The sequence below is a fragment of the Talpa occidentalis genome, unplaced genomic scaffold (assembly GCF_014898055.3).
Source record: "Talpa occidentalis isolate TD23 unplaced genomic scaffold, MPIMG_talOcc4v2.1 talOcc4.17, whole genome shotgun sequence".
NCBI lineage: Eukaryota > Metazoa > Chordata > Mammalia > Eulipotyphla > Talpidae > Talpa > Talpa occidentalis.
Genome location: NW_023601754.1, coordinates 8095585 through 8118859, shown reverse-complemented (window position 1 = coordinate 8118859; position 23275 = coordinate 8095585). Strand labels below are relative to the sequence as shown.

Here is a 23275-nt window from a genome sequence, read left to right as displayed (position 1 = left end):
TGGGTTGCGAAGCTGCCCGCAGCCTCTGCGGCGCCAGTTCGATCCCCGGCTGCTCCCTGGCCACTGGAGGAGGGTCCCACATGGCGCAGACCTCTCCTGCCGCCCGCTGCTCCCCTCAGCAGTGTACTTCGGTCCTTCTGCCTGCTCTGCTCCCCGCTCTGGCTCTGGTGAATTCTCTCACCCTCCTGCACTTCTGACTGTATCCAATGCTTGTATAAATAAATAAATAAATCTTTAAAAAAAAAAAAAAAAAGTCTGTACCTACTAGCAGTTGCCCCTCATTCTCCCATGCCCCCAACCTTAGGCAGCCACTACTCTATTTTTTTGTCTCTATAGATCTGCCTTTTTTTGACATTTCATATCAATGGATCTTATGTTCTGGGACCTGTGTCTTTTTGTGACTGGCATCTTTGTCAGCTTAATGTTTTTAAAGTTCATCCATGTTGTAACTTATATCATACTTCATCCTTTTTGTGCCTGAATAATGTTCCATGATACACATATACCACTTTTCATTTTTCCATTCATCAGCTGGTAGACATTTGGATTGTTTCAACTTTTCTGGCTAGTGTAAATAACTGCAGTGAACATGGTATACAAGGCTTTGTTTGGATATATATTTTCAGCTCCCCACCACACATGTAGGAATAGAATTGCTGGGTCACATGCCTTTCTTTACTTTTCCATTAAATAATGTTTCAGTTATCTATTCTGACACAATTACATCCCCACCCCCCAAAGTTCATAATTTAAAATAACAATGATCAGTTATTACCTGTCACGGTTTGTATGGGTCAGGAATTTGGGAGTACCTTGAAGAGGAAGTTCTGTCTCTGGGTCTCTCTGCTCTCTGCAGTCAAATGCTGGTCACTGTGTGGTCATCTGAAGGCTCAACCGGTGCTGGAGGATCCATTCCTAAGGTGGCTGAACCAATATAGCTGCTAATTAGTGCTGGTTCTTAGTGAGGGGCCTCTGCGGCTCTCCACATGGGGTTCCCCACAGGGACACCTAAGTGTCCTCAACGGAGCTGTTTCCTCTAAAACAAACCAGCCAGGAGACCAAAGTAGAAGCTGTATGATCTTTTATGACTTTAGACACAAAAGCTATACATAGTCACTTTCGCCATATTCTATTGCTCAGATAACCCCAATTCATGTGGCAGAAGCCCAACCAAGGGGGAGACACCGGGAGGTAAGGTTAGAGAACACCTTGCAGGCTGGCTAAAACCAGCAGGTTGAAGGCAAAGCTCTATTCTCTGTTTTTCTTAAGGAGATGATCCAGATTTATGGACCCCAGGCAAAAGGGGTCAATAAATATGTGTCAGCGTTTGTAGGATTCTTGACAACACTGTGATTCATTCCATCTACTTGGTAGATTTAACAACGTGCAGTGAAGCTGCCTGACTCTCCTCCTGGGAATTTGAGAAAGAGATCCTGAGTGCAGTATGTAATAGAAGTAACAGAAATAAGATGAAGAACTCCAAGCATGTCTGCTGTGTTTGGATCAATGCCCCTGGTATTCACCTCTGAAAGGACCAACATTTTGTCTCTCTACATCAGCAACCTTTCTGGAATGTCATTTGGGTTATTTAATCTAGTCTTCAAATCCACTTGTTCTCCTGGCAAATCAGCAAATACTTATTAAGCATCTACTGTGTACCCAAGAGCAAATCCCAGGATCATTTGAGACTAGTGTAGATGGATAAGCCAAAAATGCCCAAGCATGACCAAAATAGATTGTTGTCAAACCCACCTGTCTTGAGGCTTCAAAGGCAAGGAACTGAAAAGATCTTTTTTTTTAGCTCGCGTTTAGAGAAGTCATAGCCTCAAGAATACTTTCAGATTTATTTTCATTTAATTAACTCCAAAGAACAAAAAAACCAAAGAAAGATTGAGGAATAATTCTAGATTAAAAAAGACTAAAGACACCACACAACAAAATGTAGTGCTGGGCCTCCCTGGTGGCGCAAGGGGTTATGTCTTAGCACTCTGAACCTATTGGCAGCCTCTGCAGCACAAGTTCAAACCCTGCCCAGGGAGGTGATCCACATGACACAGCAGACCTCTCCTGCCTCACCAGCTGCTCCCCTCAATAGTGTATTTCAGTTGATCTGCCTGTTCTACTTCCCACTCTCTCTCTGGTGAATCCTCTCAGCTCCCACACCTCTGGCCTACACCCCAGCTGTGTATGCATAAATAAAATAAAATAAACTAACTCTTTTAAAAAAATGTAATGCTTTTCCTAGGTTAGCTCCAGATGGGGGGAGGAGGCATAAGGAATTACAACATATGTTAAATTGGTGAGATTGGGCCTCCCCAGTGGCGCAGGTGGTTGAGCGCAGCACTGTGAAGCTATCCGCAGCCTCTGCAGTGCCAATTCGATCCCTGCCGGCTGCGGAGCAACCCACATGGCGTGGAAGACCTCTCCTGTCTCTCCTGCTGCACCCCTCAGCAGTGTAATTCAGTCAATCTGCCTGTTCTGTTCCCCGCTTTGTCTCTGGTGAATCCTCGCACCCTCCCGCACCTCTGGCCTGTACCCTGGTTCTTGTATAAATAAAAATAAATCTTTAAAAAAAAAGAAATTGGTGAGATTAAAATATGAACTATAAGACTATAGTATCAGATTAATGTTAACTTTTCTAAATTTTAGAATTATACTGTGGTTTATATAATAAAACATATTTGTTCTTAGGAAATCCACACTTAGGTATTAAGGGGTAAATGTGTCTACAACTTATTTTCAAGCAGTTCGGAAGAAAATTCTGTGTATACCTACATGTGCACACGTGTGCACATACACATGTACACACACATGTCTGGAAAGAGAGCGCAAACAAATGCAGCCAAATGTGAACAGTGATTCGGGTGAATGGTATACTGGAATTCTTTATGTTTGTAGCCTTTCTGTAAATTTGAAGTTCTTTGAAAATAAAAATATTTATTTATTTATTTTAAGTAAAGGAACTCCTGAGGTCTTCTGTGAAGAACAGGATATGTCATTACTCCCTCCCAGAGTATGGAATGGTAAACAGACGTCAAGGTCAGATGGTGCCTATTACCCACACGGACCACGCCCATACTATGACTCAGGTGCCAGAGATGACAACTGTGTGAGTTAACACCATCTCCTGGTAGCCATTCGGAACCCCAAGATGAACAAAACTTTGCACTATCGCTGGAATCACCACAGAAAGTGGTGGCCTAAACTCACTCCACCGGCGACCTCAGGCCTGGTGGCCATCTCAACAGTATCTGTGAGGTTCCAGGCTGGGCACCACTCGCCCTCATGCTGAGTTGGAACCTGGGCTACCAGACAAAACCCTCTCCTGTTCCTTCCAGACTAGAGCAGCCTAGCCAGAAAGCCATGGTGCAAAATCCTCCAAATTTCAAAAACCAACTCAAGAGTTGCAGAACTGGCCAAATGTCTTTAAGCTGGCACAGAGTAAGCAACCCTTTCCCCTGATGCACTCAATCTCAAATGGCAAGGTGTTCCTAGACCACTAGGTAGGGAGGCGGCTGCTGGGAGTTTCACTGACTTACAAGAAACAGATGCAATCAAGGTCCTGAGAACTCCCAAGGTAAACACACTGGCCCTTAGGCCCTCAAAACTCACTTAATAGGAACTCTGCAAAATAGTTTCATGGCCAGCCAAGCCTGGGTATCACCATCTGCCTGCCAGAGACAGCCCACTGACTTCCAATTAGCAGCAGAGGAAGTAGAAAGGCCCCTAGCCCCTGGGGTTTCAAAGAGCAGGCTGTCAGGGAGATCCCTGGCAAGAACAGGAGACGGAAGGCCTTGTAGTTCTAGGAAAGTGGTGACTAGACTGTGATGGCCCCAGGCAAGAGACAGTCCATTGACATCCTGCTGGGACAAAGACCTTTCTCCTCCAGCTGAGAGTCTTTGATGTGTGTGGGGAAGGACCAGTTTCCTGTGGTTCACTATTCACAGATGCTGTTCTTGGCCTTCTGGATACCTGAGTGCAAGCAAATAAATCACAGGCCCAGCACACAGCAAGCTCAGAAGAGCAAACATTTTCACAGTGCTTACTGAGTGCCAGAGTCTGTCCTGAACACTTTACAGACAGCAACTCAGGTAACCTCCAGTGACCCTATGAGCAGGCAGCTGTCATTTTCCCCATTTCACAGATGTGGAAAACAAGGTACAACATGCCCAAAGTCACTGACCTAGTTAAATACCAAAACTTGGATTTGAACCTCCATGCGTAGCTTGATTCTGTGCTTTTAACCATCTCCTTACGTGAGACTCCCAACTTGTTCTCCATGATGTTTCTAAAGAACCCATAAGTGAGGAACTGAACACTGATACTTCAAAAATCATATAGAGGCAGGAAGAGATGGACAAGGGGCTCTGCAAAGCAGGTTAACAGAAGGTAGGAAAAAAGAGTGGGTCTCACCGTTACCTAGTGTACTTACAATCTGCCCTATCATTCATCCATCAATTCACTTTTTCAGTTCTCTCAGATTTAGAATACCGGGTCTGCTAGGTGTTAGTGTGGGAGCAAACAGGAGGAACACAATTTAATGAAATAAAACCTGAGCACTTAAGTAGTGAAATACTCAGAGGAGAGGATTTCAGGCTGAGTAATGCTGACATCAGAAGCAGGGAGAGATTCAGACAGTGGAGGACACAGCTCCAAGAAATGATCCCTGATATCTCCCACCAAGTACATGGGTTGGGGGGGGGGCCTTCCTTAGGCAGCCATATCCTCCCCCCCACAGAGTATCCTTACTGTAGCATTTCCCACATGGGTTTGAAGTTTTCTATTTACTTCTCTGTCTGCCATTAATTTCTGTATCCTCATGCTAGACATAAACCAGTCACTCAATGTTTGTTGAATGAGTTTCTGAATGAAAAAGATTCAAGGGGGGAAAAAAAGCACAGTTGTACTGAATAGGAAAAGAGCAAGCAAGCTGACCTGAGGGTGAACTGGCGAATTGTCTCTCCAACAACATGATGCAGAAGAATCAGAATCACCTAGAAACATGTAAACCTTGATTCAGTAGCTGTGGGGTATAGCCAGTTATTCTTCATTTCCTACAGGCTTGCTGGTCCCTGGACCCACTTTGAGGAGCAGGCCTGATGATCTCGGCCCTCCCAGACTCATTCCATAGTAGGATTCCCCCTGCTCCGTGCTTCCCCTAATACCTTTCCTATCACCTTAGTCCCCCGACCCACCATCTGAGTTTTCCTTCTCCTTCCCCAACACAGGTCTGAAGATGTGCAATTTCCACTCAGCATGAGTCACTGGTCCCAGGGGGACTTAGAGAGGGGATCTCTGTGGTCAAGGACCTCTCCCAAACCAGGAACTGAGGAACTCAGCGCACTTTAGCATTTTGACAGTTTGGTGAAGTGGCTGAAGGGATGGAGAAGGGGACTCAGTGTTCCTATAATCCTCATTAACAAGCCCTAGCTAGTCAAATCCAAGAAAAGCCCAGGGCTTGCTACAGTCGGGGTACAAGGGAAATCATCCCCTGCAACTCTGGGTCAATCTGTTATAGGACAGGGAGAGGGGCAGCCCAAACCCCGCAAACCTGCCTATTCTAAATGGGTTCTGCCATCCGCCGCATCAACACAAAACATATAAGACTTTAATGGGAAGGAACTTTAATAAAACTAGGAAACAATACAGGTAAGGCAAAGAGTCTAGTTTCTAAATGAAGCACCCAAAGTCACCCGTCCCCTCGTGGGTAAAACTTCATCCAAATGAGATTGGCCCAGAGCAAGGCCCCAAAGCCTGCCACAAGTCCAAGACATCCTCCAGTGGGGACCCTCAGAAAAGGGTCAGAAATAACCAGACAAACCCGGAAGAAAAAGAGCAAAATCAACATCAAGATAAAAGCTGCCATTGTCACCTCCCCACGGGTCTCACCCACATCTATGTCACCCAGTCTACGACCAAAAGACAAGCTCAGTTTCTTCATGTGTCTCTAGGCTCCATGCGCCTCCTCCAGGTCTCCTGGCTCCATCCTGCTTCCTTCCTTAGTCTCTTTTGCCTTCTAGTCTGGCAAATAATCCAACAAGCATCAGGTAGATTGATAAGGGAAAAAGTCCTAAAGAAATTTAATAATATATATACCTCCTGTCTATATGGGAGAGACCCAGCAGCCCTGAGTGAGTCACCCACATGGCTGTGGCTTTCAACACCATCTTATTTCTTTTTTAAGGCTTATTTTATTTATTTATGCATACAAGAGCTGGGGTGCAGGCTGGAGGTGCGGGGGCAGCGGTGGGGGTGGGGGCAGGGGAGGAGAGGAATCACCAGAGACAGAGCGGGGAGCAGAACAGGTAGACTGACTGAAATACACTGCTGAGGGGAGCGGCGGGGGAGACAGGAGAGGTCTGTTGCGCCGTGAGGGTCAGATAGTGCTGAGACTTAAGCCCGGTGCCACCAGGGAGGCCCCTCAACACCATCTTAAATAGTTTAGCTAAGAGAAGGGAGGTTGGGGGAAGAACGGAGAATTCAGTTGGGGGAATTGTTGGAAAAACAAAGGCATACAGATTTAAGTTCTGCCTTCTTCAAGGAAAAGAGATAAGGAGATTAGGTCTTCCAGGGAGAGGCCCTATAGAGAAAAGTTTAAATATCAAAAGCAACCTCCACCCAGACATTAGAGCCCCTCCCATGAAGTAAACCTATTGCCAAAAGGAATTATTCTGTGGCAGATTTTTCTTCCCCTACACTACCTACGTGGCTGTGGTTTCTCATCCACCCAGACCACCATCCTCAGACCCTTCCTCTCTAGAAATTCCAGAGTCTCCACTGGAAAAAGGTAAGGTACGCTTTTTTTTTAATTCTTGCAAGGGGTGGGGTGGGGTGGGATGGGTGGGGTGGGGTAGGGAGGAGAACCTTTTCTTAGCCAATGCCACTTTTTCTTTGTCTTTAGTACTCTAGTCCCTAGTCTCCCTTCCCTTCCCTCTTCTTGAGGGATCTGAAAATCTTACAGATTTTTACTGAACTGTACATGACAATAAAACTAAATATGTTACCTCTGGGGGCCTCCCTCATGGCTCAGGGGTTAAAGACAGTGCTCTCAAGCTATTGTCAGTCACTGCAGCATGAATTAGATTCCCCAGAGGTGACCCACATGGTGCAGCAGACCTCTCCTGCCTCGCCTGCTGCTCCCCTCAGCAGTGTATTTCAGTAGATCCACCTGTTCTGCTCCCCACTCTGTCTCTGGTGGATCCTCTCACCCTCTCCCATCCCTGGACCTCTGACCTACACCCCAGCTCTTGTATGCATAAAAAAAAAATCTTTGAAAAAAAAATGTTACCTCTGAATGCTTGGTGTACACGGTTTGCTATCCCTCACCCCTCTCCAGTTCAGATCCATTTTCAATACCTTTTGTCCCTGGGAGTGTAACAGGGTGGTCCCAGGAAAGGGGGAGGTTCCCTGCCCCACCCAAGGGAGGGTGGAGCTGAGCAGGAAGAGGAGAAGCTGCAGAAGAGACTGAGGAAGGAAGCAGGATGGAGCCAGGAGACCTGGAGGAGGCGCATGGAGCCTAGAGACACGTGAAGAAACTGTGCTTGTCTTTTGGTCGTGGACGGGGTGACACAGATGTGGGTGAGACCCATGGGGAGGTGACAATGGCAGTTTTTATCTTGATGTTGATTTTGCTCTTTTCCTTCCGGGCTTGTCTGGTTATTTCTGACCCTTTGCTGTGGGTCCCCACTGGAGGGTGCTTTAGACTTGTGGCAGGCTTTGGGGCTTTGCTCTGGGCCATTCCCATTTGGATGGACTTTTACCCACGAGGGGACGGGTAACTTTGGGTGCTTCATTTAGAAACTAGACTCTTTGCCTTACCTGTATTGTTTCCTAGTTTTATTAAAGTTCCTTCCCATTAAAGTCTCCTATGTTTTGTGTTGATGCGGCGGATGGCAGAACCCATTTAGAATAGGCAGGTTTGCGGGGCTTGGGCTGCCCCTCTCCCTGTCCTATAACAGGAGCACTTGTTGTTGGGTTTGGCGTGTACCACCAGGAGCTCTGAGGGCAGGAGAGTCACATAATGAGATTTCTCACCTGCTTCAGCCACACATACCTGGCACTGGCTGCATCTCCATAGCAGAGGGCCATCAAGGCAGCTCCTACTAGGCCAACCCTCAATGACTCCCCCTGGCCCTTCCACCCTAGCCTGCTAAGGGCTGCCTGCTGGCCCCACCCTTGTTCCTTCAGTCTTACCAGCTTCACTGTAAATAGTCCTGGCACTGATAGCTTATATTTCAATCAAACCCACTTCAATATGCTTTCTGTTCCTGCTAGGACTCTGACTGATACAGAAGGCAGCATTTTTATCAGGTATGAGGTCCTAACTTGGCTTAAGCCAAAACAATGAAGTGCTAACTGCAGATTTGGAGGCTAGCAGGAGTCCAGAGAGAGAAGATATTTTTGAAGGGAGAAGCTTGCCAGTGTTCCTAAGTTCCCTGAAATCCCACTACATCAAGACCCTTGGAGTTAAGTTCTTCAAAGTTTTAATTTCCTCACCCGCCATGAACTGAGAAGCTGCTGTGTTGCAGACATGATGCTCAGGCTTGTGGGAACCAAGGAAGCTAGAAATCAGGCCCCGTGTCTCAGAACCTCAGACTCGGACACTCAGGCCAGGCAGGATGAAAGCTCTGCAATAGAATTGAATGTGACAGGCAGCCAAGCAGGGCAAAGCCAGCTGAGATAAGGACCTAATCGGAGTTCAGGCAGAACAGCCAACAAAGGCTTTGTTCCAACACTGGGGACCTGGGAGGACCTTCTGGTGTGGGGGAGCAGGGGAGGAGGTCACACAGGACCTTGCAGGGCTGCAGTATAGGTCCAACAGTGATCTCACTCTAGAAACAAGAGCAGGCCTCTGGTTTCTGTGGCCTCCTCCAGGAAGCCTTCCTGGAATCCCAGTTTTATTTGCTGCTCTCCTTAACTCTCACTACACATCTTTCTTCCTCAGGCACCACAAGCCCATACTGTGCACAAAGGAGCTCAATCTTCCTAACCACCTCCCACTTTACAGCAAACAAAACTGAGGCTAAATCCAAGTCCATGATTTTATGAATAGACACTGAAAGAGTCAGGATTTAAATCTAGACTGCCTGGTTTGGAATGTATGTATTCAACCCCTGTGTTATCCACCTTGATTTCCAATTTTTAGAGGGCCACAATGAGCACTTTGCAGGGAGTATCTCATTTAATCCTCACAGCACCCCCATGAGGTAGGACATAGCATTATCCCCACCTGACTAAGGAAGAAATTGTCCATTCATCTATCTCCCTCAAAGGAGCATAACCAGGTTAGGGTTGAGACTGACCCCAGATTTAAACCCAGAAGACCAACTCAGAATTCATGCCACAGCCTCTACATGACTTGAGGGGAAGGCCTATTGTTTTTTAAGTAGATTTTATTTATAGAATGGTTTTAGATTTATAAAAAAATTATGGGGCCTCCCTGGTGGAGCGAGGGATTAAGTCTCAGTACTATGAAGCAATCTGCAGCCACTGCAGCACAAGTTTGATCCCTGGCCAGAGAGTCAACCCACATGGTACAGCAGACCTCTCCTGTCCTGCCCCCTGCTCCCCTCAGCAGTGCATTTCAGTCAATCCACCCGTTCTGCTCTCCACTCTGTCCCTGGTGAATCCTCTCACCCTCCCTGCACCTCTGGCCTACACCCCAGCTGTTATGTGCATACATAAATAAATCTTTTTAAAAAACTGAATAGGGCCTCCCCAGGTGGCGCAGCGGTTGAGCGCTGGGGTTGCGAGGCTGCCCGCAGCCTCTGCAGCACCAGTTCGATCCCCGGGCACCAGCGAGGGTCCCACAAAATAAATAAATAAATAAATAAATAAATAAAATTTTTTAAAAATTTAAAAAATTAAAAAACTACCAATAGAGGGCCTCCCTGGTGGCGCAAGGGGTTAAGCACTGCATTATGAAGCAATCCGCAGCCTCTGCAACACGAGTTCGATCCCCAGCTGGCCAGAGAGAAACCCACATGGCGCAGCAGACCTCTCCTGTCTCACCCACTGCTCCCCTCAGCAGTGTATTTCAGTCAGTCTGCCTGTTCTGTTCCCCACTCTGTCTCTGGTGAATCTGCTCATCCCCCGCATCTCTGGCCTGTACCCCAGCTCTATATGCATAAATAAATCTTTGAAAAAAAATTACAAATAGAATTTCCATATGCACCCTGGTCTGTTTCCCCTATTAATAACATCTTGTATTAGTGTGCTGCATTTGTTACAATAAAACCACCAGTATTGATATGGCAATACCAACCTAAGTCCACTGATTATTCAGATTTCCTTAGTTTACCTAATGTCACCTTTGTGTGGCAGGATCCCAAATGCGATGCTACATTACATTTAGCTACCATGTCTCCTTGAACTCCTCTTTGTTTAACAGTTTCTTAGACTTTCCTTGTTTTTTATTACCTTAAGAGGTTTTAAATTTTTGGTATAAAATGTATTACAAAAAATTAATCATTTTGAAGCGTACAGTTGGTAGTATTAAGTACATTCACATGGCTCTGCAACAAATCTCCAGGATATTTTCATCTTGAAAAACTGAAACCCTATACTGATTATACCACAACCCTCTTTCCAACCCCTGGTAACCACCATTCTACTTTGTTTCTATGCCTTTGACTAATTAGATACTTCATATAGCTGGGCTCATATAGTATTTGTCTTTTTGTGACTGCTTTACTTTATTTAGCATTATATCTTTAAGTTTTATCTATGTTATAACAGTTGTCAGAATTTCCTTCCTTTTTAAGGCTGAATACTCCTCTACAATTTGTTTATCAATTGATCTGTTAATAGACCCTTGGGTTGCTTGTGCTATTTAGTGATTGTGAATAATGTTGCTATGAACATAAATGTTATTAGAGACCCTGTCAATTCTTTAGGAAAAGTGTAATTGCTGGATTATGTGGTCACTGAGGAACTGCCATATTGCTTTACAGAGCTGCTGTACTATTCGACAATCTCACCAACAGCACACGATTCCAGTTTCTTCAATTTTTGTCCAATTTCCAATCCTCAGCAACACTTCTGACTTTTTTGATAATAGCTATTGACATGGGTATAAGGTGGCACTTTTTGTGGTTTTGATTTTCATTTCCCTGGTGATTGATGTTGAGAATCTTTTCATATGATTATTGGCCATTTACGCATCCCTTTGAAACAATATTCAAGTCCTTCACTTTGTTGTTGTTGAGTTACAGGGGTCCTTTATATATTCGCAACACTAACCCCTTATTGGATATATGATTTGCACACACTTTTTCTCATTCTGTAGCTGCTTTTTCACTCTGTTGACTGCTTTTTGATGCACAACCTTGACAGATTTGAGGAATGCTGGTCAGATATATTGTAGAATGCTCTCTGCTGGAATTTGCCTGATGGTTTTCTCATGAGAAGACCAAACCCCTGGGTTTGGGGGAGAAAGATGACAGAACAAAAGTGCCATTTTCATCACATGACACCAAGGATACATACTATCAACATAACTTATGACCACACATAGGTGGCTGACAAAGTCAGGTCTCCCCACTGTTGAGTTACTCCTTCTAACCCCTCCCCACTTTCCATACTGTACTCTTTGGAAGGAAGTCATTATGTACAGCCTTTGTGGTTTCTCTACACTAAATACACCTTTATCAATAGTCCCTTTAGGGCCTCCCGGGTGGCGCAAGGGGTTAAGCACTGCACTATGAAGCAATCTGCAGCCTCTGCAGCACGAGTTCAATCCCCAGCAGTCCAGGGAGCAACCCACAGGGCACAGCAGACCTCTCCTGTCTCGCCCGCTGCTCCCCTTAGCAGTGTATTTCAGTTGTCTGCCTGTTCTGTTCCCCACTCTGTCTCTGGCGAATCCCCTCACCCCTGCATCTTTGACCTGTACCCAACTCTTTTTTTTTTTAAGATTTATTTTTATTTATTTATTTATACAAGCACTGGGTACAGTCAGAAGTGCGGGAGGGTGAGAGAATTCACCAGAGCCAGAGCGGGGAGCAGAACAGGCAGAAGGAACAAAGCACACTGCTGAGGGGAGCAGCGGGCGGCAGGAGAGGTCTGCGCGCCATGCGGGACCCTCCTCCAGTGGCTGGGGAGTAGCCGGGGATTGAACCAGCGCTGCAGAGGCTGTGGTCAGCTTCACAACCCAGCGCTCAACCGCTGCGCCACCGGGGAGGCCCTGTACCCCAGCTCTTGTATGCATAAATAAATAAATCTTTAAAAAAAATAGTCCCTTTATTAAACTCTTCCCAAAATACCTGCTGGTACCTGGTCTACAATACTGACAAATAACACACTTTACACTTAAAAAAAGCAACTTTTTATTGTGGGAAATTTCAAACATATACAAAGTAAAAAGAACAATGTATCCAACTCCTGCTGTCAGTGGTTATCAACAGTCTGCCAGTTTTGCTCACCTCTGATTATCCCTCTAATCACTTCCCACTCCCATTTGTTTCATCCCTGTTTTCTTACAGCATTTTTTCTTTTTTTCAGGTACAAGTCACACTTATTAAAATGTGCAAATTTGGGTACACAATTTAACCAGCCGACACAGGTGTGTGACACATATCACTCTCACAATGTTGAGCAAATCCATTCCCTTTGTCATCCAGTACTTTTCATTCGCCTACACAGAAACAATCAAAGTTGTGATTTATTTCACATTATGGTAGTTTTGCCTCTTCTAAAACATCATATGAATGGACTGTAACATTCTGCACTTTTTTCTGCTGACTTCATTGTGTATTATTTGCGATTCATTCCTGTTATGTGTATCAATATTCCATCCTTTTTCACTGCTCAGCAGTATTCCATCAAACACACATCTGCAGCTTGAGTATCCATTCTCCAGTTGGTGGGTATTTGGGTAGTTAACGGTTTTGGTTAAAGCTGTTGTGAACATCCCTAGACAAGTCTTTCAGTGGATGGATGGTCTCATTTCTCTTGGGTAAACAGCTTTTTGCACATCTCTCTCCACCGGTACTTAGGACCTAGTAGGTACTCAAAAGAAAGGGTGATCAAATGAACTGAGTCAGAGAACTAAGAGCTGTGGGGCGGTGGTAATCATCTCCTATCATAAAGCGCATTTTATGTAATAAAGTTCCAAAGTTGAGGGTACACACCAACCGCCAAGGCCACATAAAAAGGACATCCGAAGTAGAGATACAGCGATTCAGTTACAAATTTTGAAAAAGAACAGGCTTTGAAGAAAAGCCAAAACATGGAGACATCCTCCTGTAAGGGACAGAGGCTTTTCTCCCACATGCTGGCTGGACCGGAGGGTGTCCCTGCTGGACTCATAACAGAGGGCACACAGGGTGAGGCAGGCCCAGCTATAACACAGATTACCATGCCCACAGTTCCTGAGTGAGAGTTCTTCCACCATATTTTGTAGCGTATGGAAGAGCATTAATCCCCTCTGTTTTTAACTCACTAAATGCACTCCTGAATTGCCACACCGAGAAATTTTGTCCTTGCCATGATGATCCAGAACAGGAGACAATCCAGCAGTATTTTCTCTCTGGCTCCGGAAGATGTTTGTGTGTAGTCAGGAAATCTGGCCATCTGCCATGAACTATGTGAGCCTTTGTCTCCAAAGTTCCTTCCAGCTCTGACATATTCTAACCCAGCAACCATCCTTCGCTTTTCAATAAATGTTCTCTTACTACAAATGTATTTATGTTCACCATAGAAAGTTAGAAAATAGACATCAGGGAGCTGAAGAAAATACAGAATCACTCTTAATTTCCCCACTGAGTACTAGCTCCTATTAACAATTCACTCACTGTGTCACAAGTATTTACTGCGCGCCTGCATGTACTGAGTAGTTTGCCACTTATCTTTCCTGGCTATTTATATTTATGATTTAATGAAATCATCCTGCTTTGTCACCTGCCTTTCACTTCAACGACTGTTGTGAACATATCATGTGAAGGTATCATATTACAGTGACCATGTGAGAAACATTTTCCAACACCATTCCAGTTTTTAATAGTAAGAAACATTCTCAGGGCCAGATTTTGAGCAAAATCCTAACCATTTGTGTGGCATAAGTCCTAGAAGTAGAATTCCTAGGTTAATTAGTAATCACACTTTGGCAGGCGATGCCAAAATGACCTGCATCCCTGACCTTCCTTTACAACCTTCCACTGATACAAATTTACAAAGAAGGATCCAGAAGTGTGCTTTCTACTGGAGCAGGCACCAAGCACATGGGACTATGTACATTTATGTTAAAATTCATTATTATAAAATAAACAAGTCAGGTCCTTAATGGCACTGGCCACATTTCAAGCACTCAGTTTAGGCATAGTAGCTAGTGGTTACTAGAAAAGCACAGAATAAACTTCATGGCAGAAAGTTCTATTGGACAGTACAGGTACAGAATAATGTTCAACTGATGTTAATCATTGTTATTTTGGGGTGGAGATATTTGGGGTGATTTTTCTCTATACTACATTTCTTGGCCTCTGCATCATGAGCGTCTACCAATATTGTTTTATCTATGTTATGTTTTAAAAAGCCCTCCCTCCTTGGCCTTCCCTGGTGGTGCAGTGGTTGAGCGCTGGGCTGCGAAGCTGCCTGCAGCCTCTGCAGCACCAGTTCGATCCCTGGCCCCAGGGGAGGGTCCCACATGGCGTGCAGACCTCTCCTGTGGCCCGCTGCTCCCCTCAGCAGTGTATTTCATCAGTCTGCCTGTTCTGTTCCCCACTCTGGCTCTGAATTCTCTCATCCTCCTGCGCTTCTGACTGTACCCAGTGCTTGTATAAATAAATAAATAAACAAACAAATAAATAAATAAAAACTTAAAAAAAAAAATAGCCCTCCCTCCTTTTGAGGCCTGTGCCTCTTCCCACTAGCCATCTGTAGATATGTTTGATTATGGGAAACCTTCAGAGCCCTTATGACTGGTCACTGGGTTTGAATTCTAATTTTCTCCCTAGAGATAGAACTCAAAAAAGCTCTGTTAAGAATCTTTACCCAAATTTACTTACATATGCATAAAGAAATTCTGGAAGGATACATAAGAAATTGGGAACATTCGTTACCTATAGCAGGAGAGTGGGTGTCTCTGCAGATGAGAAGAAGAATCGGAGGGAGATTTCCCATGTGAATGTAGCACCTACTTAAAAATAGATTAAAAACAAACTAAAAATACATCTTTTTAAGAGTATACAGATTACAGATAGCATGCAACTATACCAAAAAAACCCATCTAATACTAGACAGTGAAATTCCTTTCCTTGAAGGTTATTATTGGCAGGTCAATGTGAAGACCTTCTGTTATGGACAATCACACATAATACAGTAATCCCCTTTTATCCCAGGTTTTGCTTTTTGCAGTTTCATTTATTTATGGAAAACCAAGGACCAAAATATTTTGTACAATAAGATATTTTGAGAGAGGACCTATATTCACATAACTTTTATTATAGCACATTATCATAATTGTTCTATTTTATTACTGGTTGTTGTTAATCTCTTCCTCTGCCTGATTTATAAATTAAATTTTATCATAGGCATGCATGTATGGGAAAAAATATATAGATAGGGTTAGTACTACCTGTGGTTTCAGGCATCCATTGGGGTCTTGAAACATATCCCCCTTGGACAGGCAGGACTTCTATATCTTTGTTACAAAAACGGGATCAAAAGTACTAATGCTCCGGGCCTCCCTGGTGGCACAGGCGGTTGAGCGCACACTGTGAAGCTGTCCATAGCCTTTGCAGCACGGGTTCAATCCCAGTCGGCCAGTGAGAATCCCACATGGCATGGCAGACCTCTCCTGTCTCGTGCACTGCTCCCCTCAGCAGTGTATTTTATCAGTCTGCCTGTTCTGTTCCCTGCTCTGTCTCCGGTGAATCCTCTCACCCTCCCACACATCTGTTCTGTACCCTGGTTCTTATATAAAAATAAATAAATCTTAAAAAAAAAGTTCTAATGCTCCCCAGTGGGCTTTAACAGCTCCCTCAACATTTCATCCTGTCAGTGAATAGTCCTTACATATAGCCAGAGGCCTACTTCTCTTTTTGTTGATGAAAGCTAGAAAAAGAGGACTTCTTTTTTCCTTTCTTTTCCAGGTGGCCCTTAGTCACCTCCACATCTCTTATGAAAGTCCCTGTATCACACCCCGTTCCTGATGACTGCAGAGCTGGCAACAGTAGGTCTAGGTGAACCCCACCTGCTGCCTTCCCACTTCTGGTTAGCCAGCTCCAGAGGTTTCTGGAGGGTTTGTTTCACTGATCTGGCAGTCAGTACTTTTACTTCTTGCCCTCTCCCTTCCCCAGATGTCTCTTTGTCTGAACCTTTCCAAGGCAGTGGGATGAAGGGAGGAAGGACAACTCCAGAGTACCAGGTGGAGTCTAGGTATAGGGAAGAGGTAGGGACATGGGGCAGACACCACCTCCAGGCCCCTCATGCTTGCTCCCTGCAACCAGTAACAGCGTCTTTCCTTCCTCTTGTTCAACCCTGCTCTAAATCCATGTCTAGTCTCCATCTTGCAGGACACATTCCTGAACCTTATTTACTTCTTTCTTTGCATTTCTGTGATGGTTTTGCCACAACAATGACTTTGGAGAATCCATTCCTCATGCCTTCCTTGGGTACTTCACTGTCTGATCTTTGATGGCAGGAGGAGAGGGCGGCGGGGAGGAGGTAGATAGTGAGTGAGGGGCATTTTCAGCGGACTAGGTGGGCCTGGAGTAGGTATAGGAAGTAAGTGGGGACATAGGGTGTGAGTCACTGTCAGGTGTCCTTGACGCTCTTGGAATTCACCACCCAGTGTCTAGTACTAGTAGAGAAATCTGGGTCCTGATGGGTGGTTGAACCCCTTCCCTGAGAGGTTGGTTTAGCTTCAAAGGCTGTTCTACCAGCCCCACTGGACTGGAACCAGCAAATCCAGAGACAGAAAACAGACTAATGATTGCCAGAGGCTAAGGTGGGGGGACGGGAAGTGACTGCTAATAGGCATGGGGTTTCTTTTTTGGAGTGAGGAAAATGTTCTGGAATTAGTGGTGATGGTTGCTCCATGAATATGCTAAAAACCACTGAACTGTACACTTTCAAAGGGTGAGTTCTGTGGAATGTGAATTGTATGTCAAGAAAAAACAAATTTAGGGGGTTGCACATTTATGCAAGTTTAATTTATATGCAATAAAATGCACCCTGTTTAATATAGAGTTCAATGACTTCTGACAAAGGCACCCATGCCATCATGGTCCTAAGCAAATTCTAGAACCTGTCCATCACCCGCAAAAGTTTCTCTGTGCTCCTTTCACAATGTTTTCAACAAAATGAGGTCAAATAGAAAATATCAAAGATGTTCACACAGTAAGAATGCTTTATTTCATAAAATTTGCCTTTCATTTATATTTCAAGTGACACACACAGATACATATGCCAAGGCTGTGATGTGGGTCATAGTCAAAAAAATTCAAAAGTAGGCCTCCCTGGTGGCGCAAGGGATTAAGCACCGCACTATGAAGCAGTTTTCAGCCTCTGTAGCATGAGTTCAATCCCCGGCCAGGCAGGGAGAAACCCACATGGCGAGGCGGACCTCTCCTATCTCACTCGCTGCTCCCCTCAGCAGTGTATTTCAGTCATTCTGCCTGTTCTGTTCCCCACTCTGTCTCTGGTGAATCCTCTCACCCCCTTTATCTCTGGCCTGTACTCTGGCTCTTGTATGCATAAATAAATAAATCTTTAAAAAAAAAATTCAAAAGTGCTCATTCAAACACAAAGCACCACTCAAAGTGTTGCTTGTTGGTAGCTGTAGTGTTGCTTGTTCTGAGGGCTCTGATAAGTATCACACACACAATCTCATTGAATCCTAAATCTCCTTTATTAAGGAGCCTCATTCCCTCCTCTCTATAAAGAGACCAACGCTTCCCTCTCATTGCTGGAGGCTATGTCTATCTGATTTCCCAAACATACTGCTCTGAATGCCTGGATATCTGCATTATGGGTTTATAACTCCAGCTGAAAGGTCAGATCCTAGAAGACATAGTATCCGTCTGTCAACTTCATTAGTTCAAGCGTAACGAAAACAGTGGGAGAAAAAAGAACCAGTCCTCCCTCCACAGAGAAGCACTCTAGCAGTGTGTGTGCACATCTACCCAGGAGCTAAAAGTCCCAAGCAGAGGAAGGAATACTGCATCGTGTTCTTTTTTTTTTTTTTTAAAGATTTATTTATTCAAGCACTAGGTACAGTAAGAAGCGTGGGAGGGTGAGAGAACTCACCAGAGTCAGAGCTGGGAGTAGAGCAGGCAGAAGGACCGAAGTACAATGCTAAGGGGAGTAGTGGGCGGCAGGAGAGGTCTGCGTGCCATGTGGGACCCTCCTCCGGTGGCCGGGGAGCAGCCGGGGATCGAACCAGTGCTGTAGAGGCCGCGGGCAGCTTCGCAACCCAGCGCTCAACCGCTGGGCCACCGGGGAGGCCCAATCATGTTCCTCTTTGTAAGCCTGGGTATGATGGGCCAGCTTGCCCCAGACCCTGTCATGGGAAAATTGCCCGGCCTTTCTCTCAAGTAGTTCTGAGAGGTCAGGTCAGGTAGAACCTGCAAAGCTCATTCCTTTCTGGGTTGCACTGGAAGGTTCTAGAACTAGAGTCCTGGGTGACATGCAAGGTCCTATAGGAGGGATGGGTCAGGGGTCTTAGTAGAAACACTGCAATATTCCAGAACCCTCCAAAGCCTTCCAACCAAGCAACTGGCTCAGAAGAGCAGAGGCAGGATTTATGGCACAGAATGACAGCACATTAGGGTGTCTGTCCCTGAGACACAGTCTCTAATTTCCAGTTAGTCCTAATTTACTTCATCCAAGTTGATTAACGCACCTCTTTGTCTCAAGACCCAAATTCCTTCTTTGTCCATTAGCTCTTCCAGCAACACTGTCTTCTGACCATTAAAGAATGTCTTAAAAAAAATTCTTTTTTTTGGGTCTCCCTGGTGGCGCAAGGGGTTAAGCACTGCACTATAAAGCAATCTGCAGCCTCTGCAGCAAGAGTTCGATCCCCGGCTGGCCAGAGAGAAACCCACATGGCACAGTAGACCTCTCCTGTCTTGCCCACTGCTCCCCTTAGCAGTGTGTTTCAGTCAGTTGGCCTGTTCTGTTCCCCACTCTGACTCTGGTGAATCCTCTCACCACCCTCCCATCTCTGGCCTGTACCCCAGCTCTTGTATGCATAAATAAATAAATATTTTTTAAAAAAGGCCTCTCTTTAAAAAAGAATAAATAAATAAAAATTAAATTTTTTTTTAAAGATTTATTTATTTATGCATACAATAACTGGGGTGCAGGCCAGAGGTGCAGGGGTGAGAGAATTCACCAGAGGATTCAACAGTGGGGAGCAGAACAGGCATTTCTACTGAAATACACTGCTGAGGGGAAGAGCAGGCGAGACAGGAGAGGTCTGCTGCGCCATGTGGGTAGCTCCCTGGCTGGGGATGGAAGTTGTGGTGCAGTGGCTGTGGATAGCTTCATAGTGCTGAGACTTAATCCCTTATACCACCAGGGAGGCCCCTAAAAAATTCCTGAACATCAAGGCACCCCACACTCTGTGGTCTGAGAAAGTCAGTGGCCCCCTAAAGGAATCCAGTTATCCAAGGAGTAGCTAAAACCAGGGGAGCCTCGGAGTCACTAGCTCTTGTCAAAGTGCTCACCTGGTCTTACCAGACAGGGAGAATGTAGAAAAAATTGGAATCAACAGACCCGGGTTTGGCTCACCAGCTCTGTCACTTGTTAGCTATGTGACCTTGGGCAATTTACCTAACCTTTCTGAACTTCAGTTTCCTCATCTAAAAAAAAAATAAATAAAGCTAATAATATGAGCCTTACAGGTTTATTGTGGGATTAGATGAGATCAAGGTATGCAGTTGGCACTTAATACGTATCAGCTCTCCATCCCTCCTCCTGTCTGCCAAGGAGATTAACATACTATGGGGACAAGAACAGCCAAGGGACTTTCTCTTAAGGAGGACTTGGATCTTTGTTATTGTTTTCCCTGGAAGGGCACAAACAGGAAACACTGGCAGTTCTAAAATGTGTGAAACATAAGCTTCTAGGAGGTTTGAACCACTTGCATTAGAACATATTAGGCACCAAGTATGTTTACCTGGAAAACAGTCCTTGTCTCTCTATTGGGACCACCAAGGGGTCCCAGCCACCATCACCTGCTTGCTGTGCAACGGCCTCTGCTTCTGCTCTTGCTCTCTCAAAACACGCTTCTCTCCACCGAGGCCTGTTGTAAACATGCAGATCAGACCAGGTCAGCTCCTGCTCTACACGCTCCATTGTCTTTCCTGCAAAGCCCCAAGTGATCTATCCAACAGAAGACTCCCCTTCCTGGCTCATCTCCTCCTCCCCACCCCTAACCCAGCTTCCCGGGTGTTTCTGCTCCTCCTCAAGCAGCCCAACTTGGTGGAACCTCAGGGTCTTTGCAGCAGCTATTCCCGTCTCCCGATAGACGCTGCCTTTTCACGATTCAGCTTTCAGTTCCAACACCACCTTCTCAGAGGTATCTTCTCTGATCACGTCCCCACCACCATCACGTCTATCACTTCATTCTGCTTCATTTTCATCCTTGTTCTTGTCACTACCTAAAATCCTCTGGTACCTTCTCTTATTCACTGTGTGCCCCTGTTGCCTAGAACACAGCCTGGCACATGGCAGTCATACAATACATGTTCGTGAAATAAAACAAACCTCTCTCTCACCATTTAAGCATAAATCAGTGATCTTCAAGATGGTCTCCACATTAGAGTTTCTAATATGTAAGTGTCTAGACAGTCCTTTTATTTTTGGCATTTTTGGCAAAGTGACTTGCTTCTGGAATTTAACAAAACCAGACAACGCCTGTCTCCCCAGAGTCTCATCCAAAGCTGTGCCACCTCTTCAGAATCTGCCGAGACTCTTGCTGCCTGGCCCCTCAATAAAAATGAGGCATGGATGAGACAAAGGTATTACAAATCCCACTGGAATATTCTGCTGCCTGAAAAATTGGAGTGCCACTGGACTGGAGCCTTCAAGGCAGAGGCAGCCAGAAACTAGCAAGGGCCCCTGTTCCTCAGCAGGCTGGACACATGGGATTAATTCAGGCAGGAGCCAGGCAAGAAATGCTGGCCCCTGAGAAATGCTAAAGAAAGGGAATTTTAAGATGCAGACTGAAAAGAAAGCTTGGCGGTGAGGGAACAGTGGAAGGATGGGAAGGAGCAACTTAAACTACTAGGCTTGATAGTAAATGTCTGTGTGCAGGTGTATGGATGGCTGTTTCAGAAAGAGGGGCTATGGTTTTATTTTTTTATCAGGGTAGCAATAGGATCTGTGCCCCAAAAGGTTAAGAGCCTCAGCTCAGGAAGGCATGCAATTAGGTTAGCGAATCATCTCCATCCTAAACATGACCTGAACTGAAACAGTCACGAGAAAGGAAAAGTGCTTCGTGCTCCAAAGAAAACAAAAGTCACTTCCAACAGGAATTGGCTGTCACATTCTCTGCACTTGGAAAAAAAATCAACAGAGCATCCGCCCAGCCTGCCCAAGGCCCATCCCTTAAGCCCAGGTCTCTAGGGAAGGCAACGAGCCTTTGTTTTTCAGTCTGTGGGCAACTGACAGGGCAGGGAGCCAGAGGGGAGAGACCTCTCTGGAAGAAACTAGTGATATGCCGAGTTGTGCGGGCTAGAAGCCCCCAAAGGTGTGCTCTGGCTGATGCCCTAAGACCCCCAGGGTGAGGAAGGATGTGCTGGTTGCAGAGGCGGTATTCTCCCCTGCTTTCTTGATTTGGCTCCAGCTGGGATGCTGGGCCTGCCTTTCCCTGTGGATGCTGTGGGCGCCACAGTATTAACCACAGGTCTAGGTGCTTTCTACCTATATTTTGGACCCTTCGTGACTGACAAGACCACGTTTCTTCTTGTGGCCACCCCGGCTATCAAATGGGGACACCTACCTATTTAAGGCTGTGGCCACCCCGGCTATCAAATGGGGGCGCCTACCTATTTAAGGCTGTGTGTCCCATGTGGTAGTCAGAAAGGACACTCCCTTCCCCTGGTCCTCCCTGCCTTTGTAAGGGGAGGACCTGGAACGTGGCAGGAGTCCCAATAAACACTGGAAGGAGACCCATGAGCAGGCGGGCAGGCTTGGAGCCAGCACGCTGTGCCAGCACTTGGTGTAACCTCCAGGGAGGGCGCCGTCCACACACGTCCTGGCTTCTGTGTGAGGCAGGCCCAGGGTGTCAGCCCACAGCTTCTGCTCGGCCTCTCTGGGAGCCCCATGCATTTTCACTCAGCCTTCGGTTGTTATTTTTCGATGTTTGTGTATGTTCTATCTTTAATGTATCCCAAAGGGGATTCTTGAGCCCTGCCTCAAAGCTGATTCTCCCCAAGCTTCCCCTTCTCAATCCTTGGTACCTTCATGACCTCAGGGCTCATCTTTCAGGCCCCAACTTAAATAGCACCTCCTCCCTGGAAAGACCTTGCCATATACCAAGAGGCTCTCTTTCATGTCAGAGTGTTTGTGAATCACATTCTGTAATTATTCAACTTTCCTGTGCATCTTCCCATTCAAAATGTATGGTCTAAGAAGACAGAGACTTCTAGATAGCCTCCATTTGCTTCACCAGAGCCCCTTTCAGCCTTCTCCCCTCTCCTTTAGACCCCAAGAAACTGACAGTGATGACGACTATTGCCTCAGCCTCCATCTCCGTGGCCCCCCTGTGTCTATTTAATGGGAGGCAAAGGTAGGCATGGTGGCCCATCCCATTGCAGCTCCTATTCACAGCCTTCTCCTGCAGCTCTGGCTGGGTTAATAGTAGCCACATTCTCCCTTTTCCCTCCCAGACCCCGTGATGATGGCTGCCAACAGGTGCCAGCCCTGAAGTGCCTCACATCCCTTCAGCAGGGTTCTCTTCACCCTGCCTGCATGTCTGCAAACAGTCCCATCATTGAGCTCTGCTCAATGACCCTTTTTGAATGTGCCATTTCTTACCTGGCAATGTTCTGACCAATAAAGGGGCCGCGTATAAACTCACTGACCACTATTTCCCCCATGGTGGGCTAAGGAATGTCTGGCATGTCTTAGGGACTTAATATAAATGTTTTTGGAAAAAAATGAATGAATGATAAGGATACTGTGTTTTTATTGACATCTTTAAGATGCAATTCACATAGCATAAAAGTATGTGATTCAGTGTTTTTAGTATACTCACAAACTTGTGAGATCATCTTCATTATCTAATTCCTGGACATTTTCATCACCTCAAAAAGGTACCATGTATTCATCA

General features: G+C 45.6%; 1 protein-coding gene across 1 annotated transcript in view; it reads right to left on the bottom strand.

Annotated features, from left to right (window-relative positions):
* Positions 1–764: 764 nt before the first annotated feature.
* Positions 765–23275, bottom strand: part of LOC119249006 (cytochrome b5 type B) — an 87852-nt gene continuing 65341 nt past the window's right edge. The window contains exons 8-11 of the transcript XR_005126027.2: positions 20117–20242; positions 15054–15130; positions 4936–4994; positions 765–924 (exon numbers count right to left, since the gene is read on the bottom strand). The gene's annotated coding sequence lies outside the window, so the exon portion shown is untranslated. The remainder of the gene's footprint in view (positions 925–4935; positions 4995–15053; positions 15131–20116; positions 20243–23275) is intronic.